The sequence below is a fragment of the Triticum dicoccoides genome, chromosome 6B, assembly GCF_002162155.2.
Source record: "Triticum dicoccoides isolate Atlit2015 ecotype Zavitan chromosome 6B, WEW_v2.0, whole genome shotgun sequence".
Taxonomy (NCBI): domain Eukaryota; kingdom Viridiplantae; phylum Streptophyta; class Magnoliopsida; order Poales; family Poaceae; genus Triticum; species Triticum dicoccoides.
Window position 1 is genome coordinate 403,419,130 of NC_041391.1, and position 19,345 is coordinate 403,438,474.

A 19,345-nucleotide genomic window follows, 5' to 3' on the forward strand; every position below is an offset into this window, starting at 1 on the left:
GCGGCCCGAGACCACCGCACCGACCTCGCCCGAGCTCGCCGTCGCCGGAGATCCCCTTCAACGCCGTCGCCGCCTCAGCTCGTCCCCGACCCCGCCGGTGGCCTCTACGGGAGCGCTGTGAGCCTAGCTACTCCTCCGACCCTCCCTCTCTCATTCCCGAGCCGTGTAGCCACCGCACGAGGATCACACGCCCGCACCGCCGCGGATCTCGTCGCCGACGTGCTTCCGGCCACCCTCCGGCCACAAGCTGGTGTCCATCTTACTCACCGAGTCCCGCAGCACCTAGCTAGCCACTCCCCGAGCCTCACCGACCCCTCTAGCGCCAAGTTCATCTTCGGCCGAACCCCGGTGGCCGCCAAAGTCGTCGCCGGCGCCAACTCCGGCCACCCCCGACCCCAACGGACTCCACCAAGAGCTGCGGCTTGTCCTCAGCTCCACTCCGGTGGTCTCCGCGACCCATTTGGTGGCCGAAACGGCCAAAACCACTCCCGCCGCCGCGTCGGGCTCGCCGGCGGCTAAACGCCGGCGCCGCTGGCATTGACTTTGACCACCGGTGGGCCCTGGTTGACTCCCCTGAGTCAATGACAGGTGGGGCCCAGCCCTGTTAATTAAACAGGTTTAGTTTTAATTAAACTTTAATTAAATTAATCACCCTGACATGCGGGACCCACTGTCAGGTTTGACCCTGACGTGTTCCGTTGACCTGCTGACGTCACACTGACGTCAGGCTGATGCAATAATGATTTTCTGGAATTATTCTAATATAGGAAATTCCATAATATAATTTAAACTTCAAAAATTCATAACTTTTATTCTGTAACTCCAAATCAGACAAATTATATATGAAAAATGATCAGAAAAATCCAATCTATCCATCTGTACTATTTTCATGCATGACTAAACAAGTTAACTTGATGTTTAATGCAGAACAAGGAAAAGCACTTTAAAAGGCCATGTTTGAGTTTGAAATTTGAATCTTTGATTCAAATTGGTTCAAACCCTTCTGGTTTTAGTTGCATTAGCCCAACACACTCATATTGCCATGTTTCATGCATGCATCATATTGTTGCACATTGTTTGGTGATGGTTGTGTATCGGTGTCCCTTGCGACAGGTTCTGTCTCCGAGGAGTATCGTGATTACCCTAACGAAGAACCGTATCAGTGCATCGAACCATCAGGCAAGCAACCAACCATTTGATCATATCGATACAATCCCATGTTCTCGCTCCTGCTCTCTTTTACTGCATTAAGACAACGCGTTTCAAACTGCTGTGTGCTACGGTAGTTGAACCCATTTCCTCTACATGACCTGTCATTGCCACAGTAACTAGATGAAACCCACTAGCATGTGTAGGAGTTGATTGAGCCATATGTATGTGTTGTTCCTACCTTGCTATGCCTGCTATGCTTAGAGTCGTGTCAGGTCTGGTTCATCTGGGTGATGGCCAGAGTGAAATGATTATGTCGGTAATGAGAGTGGTGTGGTGAACACGATTTGGTAAAGGTATCGATGAGAGGCCATGTAGGAGTACATGGTGGGTTGTTTCATTGAAGCCGACCCTAAGCACTGAGATCTGTATGTGTGATTTGAGTTACAGCTACTACCATGCATTGGGCCCTGAAATATGACCCCGCTCGACTTCTTAATCACTCTAGCTCTCTGTCCAGGAGTTGCAAGTAGTTTCTGGTGTTTGTAGCCTACTGGAGGCCGTGGACAGCGCTGACCGTAGGGGTGGGCTGTGATGCGGTAGGTACGTGGCACGGTGTACCGAATACCCGTTAGGTATCTCGGGAACCCTGTTCACATCGTTCGGGGCCGTATGGGAAACCTCGGCCGGACTCCCTGGGAATGGAACCTGGATAGGCGATAAACCTGGACTAGAGACTTAAGTGTTTAGGTAGGTCATGGTCTACACCCATGTCGGCTTTCGCTTGAAGTCTGCCGAGCACATGTCATGTGCAGACGCTAAGTGGTGGAAACATGTATGAAGAAGTACACCCCTGCAGGGTTATCATGATCTATTCGAATAGCCGCGTCCGCAGTAAAGGACTACTTGGTTGCCTATACAGTTTATAGACAAGTAAATGGAAACTACTAAAAGCCTCAAGATAAGTGTGAGTGCCGAGGATGGCTCTTCCATAGGAAGACGGAGGCGGATCCTCGGTAGTGTATTGAAGTGGTGAGTAGTGGACTCGTGTACGCAAAACCATTTCAAGTTGGAGTCTCGTAGGTTATCCTAGCCAAGAGTCAAAGCTGGCTTGCTGCAATAACTCCACCAACCCTTCTTGATAATATGCATGTATGTAGGATCTGATGTAAGTCTTGCTGGGTACCTTTGTACTCATGTTGCTATAATTTACATTTTTACAGACGACACTGCAACCCCTTCTGATGGGTTCTACGTAGACGTTGACATCAACGAGTAGGCTAAAGGCCCAGGTGGTGATCCTGAGCTTGTGAAGGACCACGTAGTATAGCTAGGCTTTCCAAGCCTCTTTTATTTTACTAGTTGTCTGTACTCAGACAAGTTACTTCCGCTGCTGGTTTGTATGACTGTATGACTTGAATGCTGGGTCGTGAGACCCGTACCTTTGTGTATGTTATGTATGGCTCCCTGAGCCTTAAATAAAGTACTTGTGTCGTAGAGTCATGTTGTGATGCTTCGTTGTATTTGCACATATCGAGCATATTGTGTGTATGATTGAAATGCTTGGTATGTGTGGGATCTGACTATCTAGTTGTTTATCTTTAGTAGCCTCTCTTACCGGGAAATGTCTCCTAGTGTTACCGCCGAGCCATGGTAGCTTGCTACTGCTCTGGAACACTTAGGCTGGCCGGCATGTGTCCTTCTTCGTTCCTGTGTCTGTCCCTTCGGGGAAATGTCACGCATTGAGTACCGGAGTCCTGTTAGCCCGCTACAGCCCGGTTTACCGGAGTCCTGCTAGCCCAGTGCTACAGCCCGGACCCACTTGCTGATGACCGACACGTTCGAAGCTGGGTCATGGATGCCTGTCCCTGTAAGTCTGTGCCACTTTGGTTTTACGACTAGTCATGTCAGCCCGGGCTCCTTATCATATGGATGCTAGCGACACTATCATATACGTGAGCCAAAAGGCGCAAACGGTCCCGGGCAAAGGTAAGGCGACACCCGTGGGGATACCGTGCGTGAGGCCGCAAAGTGATATGAGGTGTTACCAGCTAGATCAATGTGACATCGAGTCGGGGTCCTGACAGCGTTGGCATCAGAGTCGGACTGCCTGTAGGTTCTCCAAGCCAAACTGGTCGATGTTGAGTCTAGAAATTCTCTAGTTATATGTAGGGGAATTGTTTGTGGGTTGGAACGTAAGGCTCTTTTTACTCCTTTATCTTATGACATTCTGATCTGAGTCAGTCTATTCTTCCACCGGGGGTTAAGGAATTAGGATCTATTCTCTCTATCAGGTTCACGTGTTACTAATCAGTAGTACCTTACAGGTTTGATGGATACAAGCCTAGTTCAGTTCTTCTACCACGTTATGTTGTTAGGATGGTTTCAGAACTTTGATATGATGATGTTGAGTGTGTATGAAATCCTTTGTCAAATGTCTCAAAATCCTTCTTGAGCATTTACAGCTGTTATGCTGCCGAAATTTTGCTAGAAATTCTAATGCCTTTGCATTATGATTGTGCTTTCAGATGGCCACTCGCGACCTCAATCAAGTGGTTCGCCTGACCCGATGCCTAGATGTACCCGGCCATACTGCCATGTTGGTCAGGGTAATGACTGAGGCCGGATACCGTTGGTATCCTGAGTACATGGTCGAAGAGCAATTCCGAGACTTTAATCAAAGCCAGTATCTTTGCACTGTCAGGATATTTCCATCTTATCCTGGGTCCACCGAGCCCCTTCACTGCTCCTATGGACTCAGGGTTACTATTGAGATGGCTGTGCAGGATGCCGCCTACTCTATGATGACCATTATGCGGGTCAGATCTGGTCTATTCCGGGACTCTGATTTCCGGTATATGCCAGGATCACTTCCGGGAGCACAAGGGTATCTCCAGGCTATCTATGCTGACCCCACTCAGGAGGATTCACGGACTCGCACCACTGCTGAGATGCTCGAGGATAAGGACCGTGAAAATCGGGCCTTGAGGTTAGAGCTCTTCAATACCCGTGCTGACCACTGGGCCACATTGACTCGGTTTGCACCGGCGGTGCAAGCTGGATATTCGGATATGTGCGATCTCTATCCTGTGAGATCTGCTCTGCCAGACGTGATGGGTTGGCGTGATGTAGGAGGCATCACCCCACCTCGCGGTCCCCGCAGGCCACCGTCTGTTGGTCCAAGACCTCATCCTAGCCCCTATGGTCCACAAGCTCCGCGAGATCGTCTGTTTCCGGATGATCATGTTGAGCTTCCAGGCTATGGAGGTGACTTCTACGAGGACTACTACGGATCGGTCTGAGTTAGTGGTAGTATCACTAGTTCGCTCTAGCTGTGTCGTCTATCGTCCCGCGTGACTCGTGGGATATGACCTAGTTTGTAATCTTTCCGGAGGTGTAGAAAAATAATGTATAGGAGCTTGGAATGCCTCCGATGAGATGTAATCCTCTTTTCACCGTAATAGTACGCTGTTGGTCTTGTACTAAACCCTGTATGGTGTGTATGACGATGGAATAAAGAAGCAGTTTCTGTATCTACCTTGTCATACGGATGATCATCTTGCATTTTGAGTTATTCCTTACATTCTGTATCCTATGTCGGAATTTTATCATTCTGACTAAATCATTGTCTTGTTTTACCTAGGATGGTCAACACGCGCACAAACCCTGCTCCTCAAGAGCAGGCCGAAGGCAGTGAAGTCAGGAATGCAAATCTGCCTCATCCTCCTTCCCTAGCCGAGGTTATGATGGAAGCTGAGAGAAACAAGCAGGAGACCAACCGTTTGTTGGAGCGTATTGAACAGAACACAGCACACCATCAGAGGACTAACGTGGTGTCACTCAGTGATTTTATCAAATTACATCCACCCACGTTCCACCACTCCGTCGAGCCTCTCGACGCTGATGACTGGCTTCGCAGTATCTCTCACAAGCTGCGTTCCGCGCTAGTAGCTGAGGCTGACAAGGTCACCTTTGCTGCATATCATCTTGAAGGCCCCGCTAGTCTATGGTGGGAGAATTATGGAGCTATGCGCCCAGCGGGCCATGTCACTACTTGGGCTGAATTCAGTGAGGCTTTCCGTGAACATCACATTCCGGAGGGTCTCATGGACCGCAAACGTGAGGAATTCTGCAATTTCACCCAAGGCCGACTCTCTGTGGATGCTTACAGCAGGGAGTTTGGTAACCTCGCACGATATGCAACTGAGGAAGTTTCTACTGATGCCAAGAAGCAAGCAAGGTTCCGTAAGGGACTTAGTCCTGAGCTTCGCCGCGACCTCCGTCTGCATGAGTGCACATCTTTTCAGAAACTTGTTAACAAAGCCATCAGTGCTGAAACTGGTCAGACTGATTATGACGCAACACGCAAGCATGGCCGTGACATGGGTTCCTCATCCGGTGCTGGTCCTCAGAAGCGCCGCGTGTGGGTGCCCAACACCGCCCTGCCACCCAGGTTCACACCGAGGCCATCTTTCCAGGCGCCTCGCCCTGTTCAACAGTCTGCTCCAGCCAAGCCCTATGGGGGTCCAACCAACAATGCTCCTCCACGTACCAGTTCCGTGACCTGTTTCAAGTGTGGGGAATCTGGCCACTATATGCGTGAGTGTCCCCAGACCAACCCCAACCAGTCTGCTAAAGCTGTTGGCCGTGGCAAGCCGACAGGAAAAGTGTTCCACGCCAAGCCGGCCACCGCTACACGTGGCCATGTCAACTGTATCTCAGCCGAGGAAGCTCAAGAGGATCCCAACGTCGTTCTTGGTACGCTTCTTGTTAATTGCCACCCGGCATCTGTTCTTTTCGATACAGGAGCCTCTCATTCTTTTGTATCCGAAAATTATGCTCGTTTGCATAACATCGCATTCTGTGACATGCCAATCTCTATGGTAATTCAAACTCCGGGATCCAAATGGCAAACTTCTAGAGTAAGCCATGGAAATGAAATCCAAGTCGACAGACTAGTTTTCCTCGCATCTTTGATAGCCCTTAAATCTTCAGATATTAATATCATTTTGGGTATGGACTGGATGTCAGCTCATCAAGCCAAAATTGATTGCTTCTCTAGGACTGTTCAACTCACCCATCCTTCGGGGAAGATAGTCAATGTCTTGACCCGAATAGCCAAGCGACAGTTATATTCTCTTAACGCCAGCCCTTTGCCAGACCTTGAGGACGTTCCGGTAGTCCGTGACTTCCCGGATGTCTTTCCAGAGGAATTGCCAGGTGTTCCACCTGACAGGGATGTTGAGTTCGTAATAGACCTCATTCCAGGAACCATTCCAATTGCTAGAAGACCCTATAAGATGGCACCACTAGAACTAGCCGAGCTTAAGAAACAACTCGATGAGTCCTTGAAAAAGGGTTTCATCCGACCTAGTTCATCTCCGTGGGCTTGCCCCGTCCTATTCGTCAAGAAGAAGGATGGTACGGACCGGATGGTTGTAGATTACCGACCTGTCAATTTGGTCACAATCAAGAACAAATATCCGCTCCCCAGGATCAACGACCTGTATGATCAGCTCGCTGGATCCTCAGTCTTCTCCAAGATGGATTTGAGGTTGGGCTACCATCAAATCAAAATCAGAAACGGGGACATCCCTAAAATGGCCTTTGTTACTCATTATGGCCAATACGAGTACACCGTCATGTCCTTCGGATTAACCAACGCTCCAGCCACCTTTTCTCGGTTAATGAACTCAATCTTCATGGAGTATCTGGATAAATTCGTCGTAGTTTATCTCGATGATATACTCATCTACTCTAAGAACGAGGAAGAACATGCCGAACATCTAAGGCTAGTGTTGCAGAAACTTCGAGAGCATCGCCTTTATGCCAAGTTTTCCAAATGTGAATTTTGGTTGTCAGAAGTGACCTATCTGGGTCATGTAATATCTGGTAAAGGTATTGCTGTTAACCCTGAGCGAGTTCAAGCTGTCCTTAATTGGACTCCACCTGAATCGGTCAAGCAAGTTCGGAGTTTTCTGGGCTTAGCGAGCTATTGTCGTCGCTTTGTCGAGAACTTCTCCAAAGTTTCCAAACCTCTAACCGAACTCCTCAAGAAAGATAAGAAGTTCGAATGGACTCCACAATGTGAGCACAGCTTTCAGGAACTGAAAAGACGCCTGATTTCTGCTCCCGTACTGGTACCACCAGACTTCTCCAAGGACTTTGTTATCTACTGCGACGCCTCGCGACAAGGACTAGGTTGCATCCTCATGCAAGATCGACACGTAATTGCTTACGCCTCACGGCAATTGCACCCACATGAGGAGAATTATCCTACTCATGATCTAGAGCTTGCAGCCGTAGTCTATGCACTTAAGACCTGGCGACATTACCTCCTCGGTAACCGTTGCAAAATATTCACCGATCACCAAAGTCTGAAGTACATTTTCACCCAACCGGATTTGAATCTCAGGCAAAGACGTTGGGTTGAGTTGATCACAGATTTCGACTTAGGAATAACTTACACCCCAGGGAAAGCCAACATCATGGCTGATGCACTAAGTCGTAAATCTTGTTGTAACAACCTGATGTTACAACAAAGTCAACCGCTTCTCCATGAGGAATTTCGGAAGCTTAACCTTCACATTGTTCCTCAAGGATTTCTTTCCACCTTGGTGGCGAAACCTACTCTTACGGATCAAATCATCGCTGCCCAGAAGCGAGATAAGGGAATAGCTAAGATCAAGGAGAACATTGCTAGCGGAGGTGCTAGTTGTTTCTCCATAAATGATCATGGTGCTGTGTACTTTGAGAACCGTTTAGTGGTTCCCAAGAACCAGCATCTATGGCAGTTGATCCTTAAGGAGGCTCATGAATCTCCTCTCACCATTCATCCGGGTAGTACCAAGATGTATCAGGACCTACGCCAGAGGTTCTGGTGGACCAGGATGAAGAGAGAAATTGCTCAGTATATTGCTAATTGCGACGTCTGTCATCGTGTAAAAGCAGAGCATCAACGGCCTGCTGGCACCCTTCAACCCCTAGCTATTCCTGAATGGAAATGGGATAAAATTGGTATGGATTTCATTACCGGTTTTCCCAGGACCAAGAGAGGGAATAATGCTATCTTCGTCGTTGTCGATCGTCTTTCCAAAGTAGCCCATTTCCTACCTGTTCGTGAGAGTATAACCGCTAGTCAGCTGGCAGACTTATACATCTCCCGAATAGTGTCTCTCCATGGTGTTCCTTTGGAAATTAACTCGGATCGAGGAAGTCTTTTCACCTCTCGATTTTGGGAAAGTTTCCAAAATGCTATGGGAACCCGTCTCTCCTTTAGCACCGCTTTCCACCCTCAGTCGAGTGGTCAAGTGGAACGCGTCAACCAGATTCTAGAAGACATGCTTCGAGCCTCTGTTATCTCATTCGGAATGGATTGGGAGAAGTGCCTTCCATTTGCCGAATTCGCTTACAACAACAGCTATCAATCTAGCTTGGGTAAAGCCCCTTTTGAAGTTCTCTATGGACGACGGTGTCGAACACCCCTTAATTGGTCAGAGACCGGGGAAAGACAATTCTTTGGCCCGGATATGATTCATGAAGCAGAAGAGCAAGTTCGCATCGTTCGTGAAAAGTTGAAAACAGCCCAATCCCGTCAAAAGAGTCAATATGACCGAAAACATAAGGCTATGACTTTCGAGGTTGACGAGAAGGCTTACCTTCGGGTTACCCCACTGAAGGGAACCCATCGTTTCGGTATCAAAGGAAAATTGGCTCCTCGTTACATTGGACCTTTTCACATTCTCGCCAAACAAGGAGAAGTTGCCTACCAATTGGAACTACCTCCGCACCTCTCCAGAGTCCACGATGTCTTCCACGTTTCTCAACTCAAGCATTGCTTCTCGGATCCTATCCGTGGAGTGGACCACGAAACGCTTGATCTCCAAGATAATCTTACATATCGAGAGTACCCCATTCGTATCCTTGATCAGGCCGAGCGTACCACTCGACGTCATAATATCAAGTTTCTCAAAGTACAATGGTCGCACCATTCTGAGGATGAAGCAACTTGGGAAAGGGAGGATCGTCTTCGACTCGAGTATCCCGCCTTCTTCCGGAGGAACCCAAATCTCGGGACGAGATTCTTTTGAGTGGGGGTGAGTTGTCACATCCTAGTTACCATGCATTAGAGTGTTGCATCATGTTTACTCTTTCATCAGAAACCTGAAATGGGGATGACAGAACCCCCAGCCCCCTCTGAAACCAACTAGGGTTACTAAAAAAATAATTTTCAATGAACCTGAAATGCCCTTCTAAAATGCCCATTATTTTTGTCTTGGTTCAGAACCTCTGCCAAAAGTGGTGCACATTTTTCTAGGCCAGCTTAGGGTTTTTGAATTAAATCATAAATATTTGAATTTGGGCATTTAAAATTATATAAAATATTTAAATGCTCAAATATCTCCAAACTAAAATGTTTCATGTTGGAAATAATCCAACTATGGACCAGGAGTAGTTTGGTGATTTTAGGAGTTGCCTAAGTATTTTATTTAATTCAACAAAGTTGCAGAAATATTAAAAAAACAGAAAACAGAAAGAAAATGGGAAAAGCTTACCTGGCGCCCAGCACCCGGCCCACCTGCCGGCCCAGCCCAGCACCGCGCCAGCGAGCTGCTTGCCAGCCAGGCAGGCAGGCAGGTGCTCGACGGCGAGCACCGCATGGGTGCCACGCACCTGCTCGCCGCCTCGCCGCCTCCCTCGCCCGGCTAACGCCGTGAATCGGCCTCCCTCTCTCCCCCGAACCCCCCAGACACCCCCTCTCCTCTCCAGCTCCTCCCCCTCGCACGCTCCAGCCATGGCCGACGCCATCGCCGCCACCCCCTCGCCGTAGCCACGCCCTCCGTCCACCCCACGCCGTGCCACCGGGTCCAGGAGCTCCGCCGCCGTCCACTTCATCGAGCTAGCCGAGCCCCGTGCGCTCGTGCGGCCCGAGACCACCGCACCGACCTCGCCCGAGCTCGCCGTCGTCGGAGATCCCCTTCAACGACGTCGCCGCCTCAGCTCGTCCCCGACCCCGCCGGTGGCCTCTACGGGAGCGCTGTGAGCCTAGCTACTCCTCCGACCCTCCCTCTCTCATTCCCGAGCCGTGTAGCCACCGCATGAGGATCACACGCCCGCACTGCCGCGGATCTCGTCGCCGACGTGCTTCCGGCCACCCTCCGGCCACAAGCTGGTGTCCATCTTACTCACCGAGTCCCGCAGCACCTAGCTAGCCACTCCCTGAGCCTCACCGACCCCTCTAGCGCCAAGTTCATCTTCGGCCGAACCCCGGTGGCCGCCAAAGTCGTCGCCGGCGCCAACTCCGGCCACCCCCGACCCCAACGGACTCCACCAAGAGCTGCGGCTTGTCCTCAGCTCCACTCCGGTGGTCTCCGCGACCCATTTGGTGGCCGAAATGGCCAAAACCACTCCCGCCGCCGCGTCGGGCTCGCCGGCGGCTAAACGCCGGCGCCGTTGGCATTGACTTTGACCACCGGTGGGCCCTGGTTGACTCCCCTGAGTCAATGACAGGTGGGGCCCAGCCCTGTTAATTAAACAGGTTTAGTTTTAATTAAACTTTAATTAAATTAATCACCCTGACATGCGGGACCCACTGTCAGGTTTGACCCTGACGTGTTCCGTTGACCTGCTGACGTCACACTGACGTCAGGCTGACGCAATAATGATTTTCTGGAATTATTCTAATATAGGAAATTCCAGAATATAATTTAAACTTCAAAAATTCATAACTTTTATTCTGTAACTCCAAATCAGACAAATTATATATGAAAAATGATCAGAAAAATCCAATCTATCCATCTGTACTATTTTCATGCATGACTAAACAAGTTAACTTGATGTTTAATGCAGAACAAGGAAAAGCACTTTAAAAGGCCATGTTTGAGTTTGAAATTTGAATCTTTGATTCAAATTGGTTCAAACCCTTCTGGTTTCAGTTGCATTAGCCCAACACACTCATATTGCCATGTTTCATGCATGCATCATATTGTTGCACATTGTTTGGTGATGGTTGTGTATCGGTGTCCCTTGCGACAGGTTCTGTCTCCGAGGAGTATCGTGATTACCCTAACGAAGAACTGTATCAGTGCATCGAACCATCAGGCAAGCAACCAACCATTTGATCATATCGATACAATCCCATGTTCTCGCTCCTGCTCTCTTTTACTGCATTAAGACAACGCGTTTCAAACTGCTGTGTGCTACGGTAGTTGAACCCATTTCCTCTGCATGACCTGTCATTGCCACAGTAACTAGATGAAACCCACTAGCATGTGTAGGAGTTGATTGAGCCATATGTATGTGTTGTTCCTACCTTGCTATGCCTGCTATGCTTAGAGTCGTGTCAGGTCTGGTTCATCTGGGTGATGGCTAGAGTGAAATGATTATGTCGGTAATGAGAGTGGTGTGGTGAACACGATTTGGTAAAGGTATCGATGAGAGGCCATGTAGGAGTACATGGTGGGTTGTTTCATTGAAGCCGACCCTAAGCACTGAGATCTGTATGTGTGATTTGAGATACAGCTACTACCATGCATTGGGCCCTGAAATATGACCCCGCTCGACATCTTAATCACTCTAGCTCTCTGTCCAAGAGTTGCAAGTAGTTTCTGGTGTTTGTAGCCTACTGGAGGCCGTGGACAGCGCTGACCGTAGGGGTGGGCTGTGATGCGGTAGGTACGTGGCACGGTGTACCGAATACCCGTTAGGTATCTCGGGAACCCTGTTCACATCATTCGGGGCCGTATGGGAAACCTCGGCCGGACTCCCTGCGGATGGAACCTGGATAGGCGATAAACCTGGACTAGAGACTTAAGTGTTTAGGTAGGTCGTGGTCTACACCCACGTCGGCTTTCGCTTGAAGTCTGCCGAGCACATGTCGTGTGCAGACGCTAAGTGGTGGAAACATGTATGAAGAAGTACACCCCTGCAGGGTTATCATGATCTATTCAAATAGCTGCGTCCGCGGTAAAGGACTACTTGGTTGCCTATACAGTTCATAGACAAATAAATGGAAACTACTAAAAGCCTCAAGATAAGTGTGAGTGCCGAGGATGGCTCTTCCGTAGGAAGACGGAGGCGGATCCTCGGTAGTGTATTGAAGTGGTGAGTAGTGGACTCGTGTACGCAAAACCATTTCAAGTTGGAGTCTCGTAGGTTAGCCTAGCCAAGAGTCAAAGCTGGCTTGCTGCAATAACTCCACCAACCCTTCTTGATAATATGCATGTATGTAGGATCTGATGTAAGTCTTGCTGGGTACCTTTGTACTCATGTTGCTATAATTTACATTTTTACAGACGACGCTGCAACCCCTTCTGATGGGTTCTACGTAGACGTTGACATCAACGAGTAGGCTAAAGGCCCAGGTGGTGATCCTGAGCTTGTGAAGGACCACGTAGTATAGCTAGGCTTTCCAAGCCTCTTTTATTTTACTAGTTGTCTGTACTCAGACAAGTTACTTCCGCTGCTGGTTTGTATGACTGTATGACTTGAATGCTGGGTCGTGAGACCCGTACCTTTGTGTATGTTATGTATGGCTCCCTGAGCCTTAAATAAAGTACTTGTGTCGTAGAGTCATGTTGTGATGCTTCGTTGTATTTGCACATATCGAGCATATTGTGTGTATGATTGAAATGCTTGGTATGTGTGGGATCTGACTATCTAGTTGTTTATCTTTAGTAGCCTCTCTTACCGGGAAATGTCTCCTAGTGTTACCGCCGAGCCATGGTAGCTTGCTACTGCTCTCGAACACTTAGGCTGGCCGGCATGTGTCCTTCTTCGTTCCTGTGTCTGTCCCTTCGGGGAAATGTGACACATTGAGTACCGGAGTCCTGTTAGTCCGCTACAGCCCGGTTTACTGGAGTCCTGCTAGCCCAGTGCTACAGCCCGGACCCACTTGCTGATGACCGACACGTTCGAAGCTGGGTCATGGATGCCTGTCCCTGTAAGTCTGTGCCACTTTGGGTTTACGACTAGTCATGTCAGCCCGAGCTCCTTATCATATGGATGCTAGCGACACTATCATATACGTGAGCCAAAAGGCGCAAACGGTCCCGGGCAAAGGTAAGGCGACACCCGTGGGGATACCGTGCGTGAGGCCGCAAAGTGATATGAGGTGTTACCAGCTAGATCAATGTGACATCGAGTCGGGGTCCTGACATATCACCATCTTTATATCGCAAAACTATTGCAAGGAATCAAACATATCATATTCAGTGATCTACAAGTTTTATGTAGGATTTTATGACTAACCATGTGAATGACCAATTCCTGCCATCTCTCTAAATAGATATAAGTGAAGCAAGAGAGTTTATTTCTTTCTAAAAAAAGATATGCCCACTCTCTAACAAATATAAGTGAAGCAAAAGAGCATTCTACAAATGGCGGTTTTCTATATAAAGAGAAACAGGCAATCCAAACTTCAAATGATATAAGTGAAGCACATGAAGCTCTCTATAAAGCCATACTCAAAAGATTTAAGTGAAGTGCAATGAGCATTCTATAAATAAACCAAGGACTATCGCATACCAGCATGGTGCATAAAATAAAAATGAAAACTAAATGCAAAAGATGCTCCGAGACTTGCACATAATGCATGAACGAAACGAATTCGAAAACATACCGATACTTGCTGAAGAAAGAGGGGATGCCTTCCGGGGCATCCCCAAGCTTAGATGCTTGAGTCTCCCTGAATATTTACTTGGGGTGCCTCGGGCATCCCCAAGATTGAGCTCTTGCCTCTCTTCCTTTTCCTCATATCGAGACATCCTCGATTAGACACTACATCCACACAAAACTTCAACAGAAAACTCGGTAAGATCCGTTAGTATAATAAAGCAAATCACCACTATAAGTACTGTTGCAAACCAATTAAAATTTTGTTTTTGCATTGTGTCTACTGTAATATAACTTTTTCATGGCTTAATCCACTGATATAAATTTATAGATTCATCAAAACAAGCAAACTATGCATCCAAAAACAGAATCTGTCAAAAACAGAACAGTCTATAGCAATCTGAACATCCACCATACTTCTATTACCCCAAAAATTCTACCAAAATTAGGAAAAATAAACAAGTTGCATAGCAAGACAGTTCGAAAGGAATCAGAACCAATTTACGTTCCAGTTAAAAAGGTAAAATCACGCAGTACAGCCAAAGTTTCTGTCCTGCACCGTACAAACCAACAAGCATTGTAAACATCCTAAAGGCAAACCTTGGCACATTATTTTTATAATACAATGGAAATATACGAGGGGATAATTATTTTTGTCGAAAAGTTTCTGTAATCAATATTCACAAAGTTTCCGTGAGCATGAACAAAGTTCAAGGCTAGCTCCCACTTCAACAATGCTTGTCTTTCTCACTTTCACTTTCCTTTTTGAAAAGTTTTTGAGTTCCCCTCTTTATTTTTGTGTTTTTATACTATATGAAAGCACTCAACAGAAATAAATGACTCTATAAAACTTCCGGGTTGTCTCCCTGGCAGCGCTTTCTTTAAAGCCATTAAGCCAGGCATTTAGTGCTCAAGTAATGAATCCACCGGATCCCAAGGTATATCAAAGCCAATTTTAATTAACAATGATTTGTAATTTAGTAGTGAGCACGAAGTAACATATATCATGCAACAACGAAGTCTAACTCTCTTCCTATGCATCGGCATGTCATAAATGAACAATTCATGCACACATAGTAAAGGCCAATGCATAGTATAAGCAGTTTCTTGCAATTTCATCATGTTGGAAACATAAAGAGGAGGAGATGTAGTTCATCTCTCATAATAATTGCAAGTAGGAGCAGCAAGCACATGCATATTATATCTATTAAAATCATCATGTAAAGTAGTAAAACGCAACCCATCAATATAATCCTTAGTAAGCACAAACTTCTCTGATATAGTGTAGTTTGTTGAATTCAAAAAGATAATAGGACTATCATGCGTGGGTGCAATAGCAACAATTCCATAAGCATAATTCATATTGGCATCTTGGCCACAAGCATAGAAAGCATCATCAAAAAGGGATATTTCAGACAAATTCAGGGGATCATAGCAATCATCCTTCGGTACGCACGAAGGGGAATTAAACAATGTATGAGTTGGAGGGTTACTCTCATTAGAAGGTGGGCACGGGTAGCTAATCCACTCTTCCTCCTTTTGTTCTTCGCTCTCCTCATCATCTTTTTCATCCAATGAGCTCACAGTTTCATCATTTCTTCTTCCATAGCTTCCTGCAAAATATTAATCTCTTCTTGGACAGCGGAGAATTTCTTCATAAATGCATTAATATAGTAATTGTATTCATAATTTGCATAGCAATATCTAAGTATAGCAAGATTTTCAGGCCTATAAACATCATCATCTAAAGCTTCATACTTTTCAAACAAAGATTCAATTTCATAAGCAGCCTTAAAAGCAACAAATTCTTCTATTTGTTCCACATCATAGTAATCATATATACCATTAGCATAAGAAGCTAAGGTTTCATTATCATTAAATTTGCATGAAAAGGGAAGGTGTGGAGCCTCCATCCTAGAGCAACAAGGAATATCATATCTCAAGCATAGAGCCCAGGCATACCAATGCAACATAATAAATTGATCCCATAATAGTTTCCCTTTTTGTGTCGAGCGATAATCCCTAAAGTATTCACGTTGATCCAACGTGTCTCCCATTATAAAGTTGAATGGGGTTTTCTCAGGATTATCAAAGTAGTATATAATATCTCTCGCATAATGAGAATCGAGGGCTTTAGGAGTTACCCCATCCTCATGAGTAGCAAGTACAGCTAATTTTTTTGGTATTTTGCATTCCATATCCATAACTAAAGATAGAGAACAACTTAGAACAACAAATAAAAATTACTTAGTGATAAAGCAAACAAGCACACACGAGAATATTCACCCCACGCTATGACTCCCCGGCGACGGCGCCAGAAAAAGGTCTTGATGACCTGCAAGTATACGGGATAGTTGTATCCTCTTTCGATAAGTAAGAGTGCCGAACCCAACGAGGAGCTAAAGGTAGAACAAATACTCTCTCAAGTCCTATCGGCCACTGATACGACTCTACGCACGCTTGACGTTCGCTTTATCTAGAACAAGTATGAAACTAGAAGAACTTTGTAGGAGTGATAGGATAGGTTTGCAAGATAATAAAGAACGCGTAAATATAAACTAGGGGCTGTTTAGATAAAGATGCAATAAAGTAAATATAACGAGTGTGGAAAAGTGGTGGTAGGAGTTGTGGAATTGTCCCTAAGCAACTGACTACGTTACTAGACCGATAATCACTATTGCAATTCTATTTGAGGGAGAGGCATAAGCTAACATATCATCCCTTACTTGGAATTCTATGCACTTATGATTGGAACTCTAGCAAGCATCCGCAACTACTAAAGATTCATTAAGGTAAAACCCAACCATAGCATTAAAGCATCAAGTCCCCTTTTATCCCATACGCAAACAACCTACTTACTCGGGTTTGTGTTTCAGTCACTCACGCGACCCACCATAAGCAAATCATAAACATATTGCAAACCCTATAGCGGGAATCCCTCACTCTTGCGTGACATGGAGGTCACAATAGGACACTACCAATAATAAAACATGCAACTCAAACCAATCATAGCAATTCATCAATCACCGATAGGACAACGAAAATCTACTCAGACATCATAGGATGGCAACACATCATTGGAAAATAATATGAAGCATAAAGCACCATGTTCAAGTAGAGGGTACAGTGGGTTGCAGGAGAGTGGACCGCTGAATATAGAAGGAGGAAGGTGATGGAGATGTTGGTGAAGATGACGGCGGTGTTGGTGAAGATCGCGGTGATGATGATGGCCCCCGGTGGCGTTCTGGCGCCACCGAAAGCAAGGGGGAGAGAGCCCCCCTTCTTCTTCTTCTTCCTTGACCTCCTCCCTAGATGGGAGAAGGGTTTCCCCTCTGGTCCTTGGCTCCCATGGAGTGGGATGGGCGAGAGCCCCTCCGAGATTGGATCTATCTCTCTGTTTCTGCGTTCTCAGATTCTACCCCTTCACCGTTTCTTAAATATCCGGAGATCCGTATCTCCGATTAGGGTAAATATTTCGCCCAGATCTTTCTCATAAAATTAGCTTTCTTGTGCCAAAAGAAGAGCATCAACTGCCTTACGGGTGGCCCACGAGAGCCCAGGCCGCGCCCAGGGGGGAGGGCGTGCCCCCCTGTCTCGTGGCCACCCTGGACACCGTTTCGCGTTGATTTTACTTCCAGAAAATCATAAATATTCCAAAAAAATCTCCATCCGTTTTTATCCCGTTTGGACTCCATTTTATATTGGGTTTCTGCGAAACAAAAAACATGCAACAGATAGGAACTGGCACTGGGCACTGGATCAATATGTTAGTCCCAAAAAATAGTATAAAAAGTTGCCAAAAGTATATAAAAGTTGAATAATATTGGCGTCGAACAATCAAAAATTATAGATACGACGGAGACGTATTAGGGCTTCAAGGATCTCATTGATGAACTCTATTTCCTTTTGTGGCCACTGGATGTGATGTAACAGTGTTTCTCCCAATGTCCTTTGCTCATCAAAGTCTCCTAGGACATTCTTCGGGGAAAATTCATTGAATCCAGGCTTTGCTTTAGTCATGTAGCACTTCACACAGCCCGGCTTCAATGGCACATTGTCCAACAAAGAGGCCCTCTTCCAAGAATGGTGGGCAAACCGAGGTTGTTGCACATTTTGATGTACCTTCATAATGTGTAAGCATGCCCTTCAGTCCGTCTTTCATTCCAGATAGATCAGATATATCATCATCATGAGCAGCTGCTTTCTCAGTGTCGCTTGGGTCAGCTGATGCACAGCTACTCTTATGTGGTGTTGTCGCGCAATAAGCAGCATCCTCCATGCCCGCCTCCCCTCCCATCTGCTGGCTATCTGTCAGTGTTAGAGTCTTCTGCATCATCATTGACTCCTCAATATCCTTTTGAATAGCGGGATACATGTCCTTCCTCAACCTTTCATACAATTCATTTTGCTTCATTTCACTCCTAGCTTTTTTCATGCTAAGCCTCTCTTCTTTGTTGAGTGTGAAAGATATCCCCTGTTGCCACGTGGAAAGGCCTATGCAAACCGGTTGCCTCTAAGCGCTCGTGTGCACAAAGAGAATAATTTCGTTTGAAATGACGACGTACTAATTTTGAAACGTTGATGTGAGTTCATCTTTTTGCCTCTAAATTTTTCCCACGTTAAGAAATCACCATTATACCACGGGTTTGATTTGGTGGAGCATTTCAGGTCTCGTGTCCTATATTTAAGAGATTTTTTGGCATTTACCGTGCATTTTGGCATATAAATCAAATCCTAGCCAGACTGCATTTGCTGCCAAAAGGGATGAGGATTGTCATTCAATCTGGGAGCATCCAACAATGTAGACGTACGATCCATGGGGTTTGGGTTCTGGCCAATCAGAACGCATGACTCAGATCGCGCGCTCAGGAAGGGGGGCATCGGCCATGGTTTGGTAGGCACATGGCTTTCATGAGAGAACTGTGTGCTACTCGAAAACATTTACTTGAACTAATAGCATATTTTCATTTGAATGAAAACAGTAGTTCATCGTTTCGCCTCCAAATTGTTTTCCATGGTAAGAAATCACCATTGTACCCTATGGTTCGATTTTCTCGTGCATTTGAGGTATCGTTTGCTATATTTGAGTCATTTGCTATAGTCTCAACTACATGTGGGTGCTAGCTAGCAAGATCATTTGTGTGTCGCTTTAGGAGTTTACATTCATTGTTCGAGAAATGGGAAAAAAGTTCAAGCAGTTCGGTCGTAGGGTGCGGCCAGAGGCGTAAGCCTTGTTGATATTCTAATTATAGGAAATGCATATAGAGTCTGGAAATAATGAAAATCAGTGTGTCATAGTGGCGTGCTCTCAGGATCCCATTGAATTTTTTTGGTAAAGTTGGCATAAGTTTTGATGCTCACACCTTCCAAATCGGAGCATCTCACAAGAAGGACCATAGTTTCCAAAAGGAGAGGCGGCACTTTGGACTCCAATCGTCAGTGACTACATCGTTCTGCCTCGAATTTTTTTCACGGTAAACAATCACGTATATACCCTAGGTTTGATTTTCTGGCCCATTTCAGGTCTCGTCTGCTATTTTTAGGTCATTTTTTTGCACTTACCTTTCATTTAGTGCATATAAAT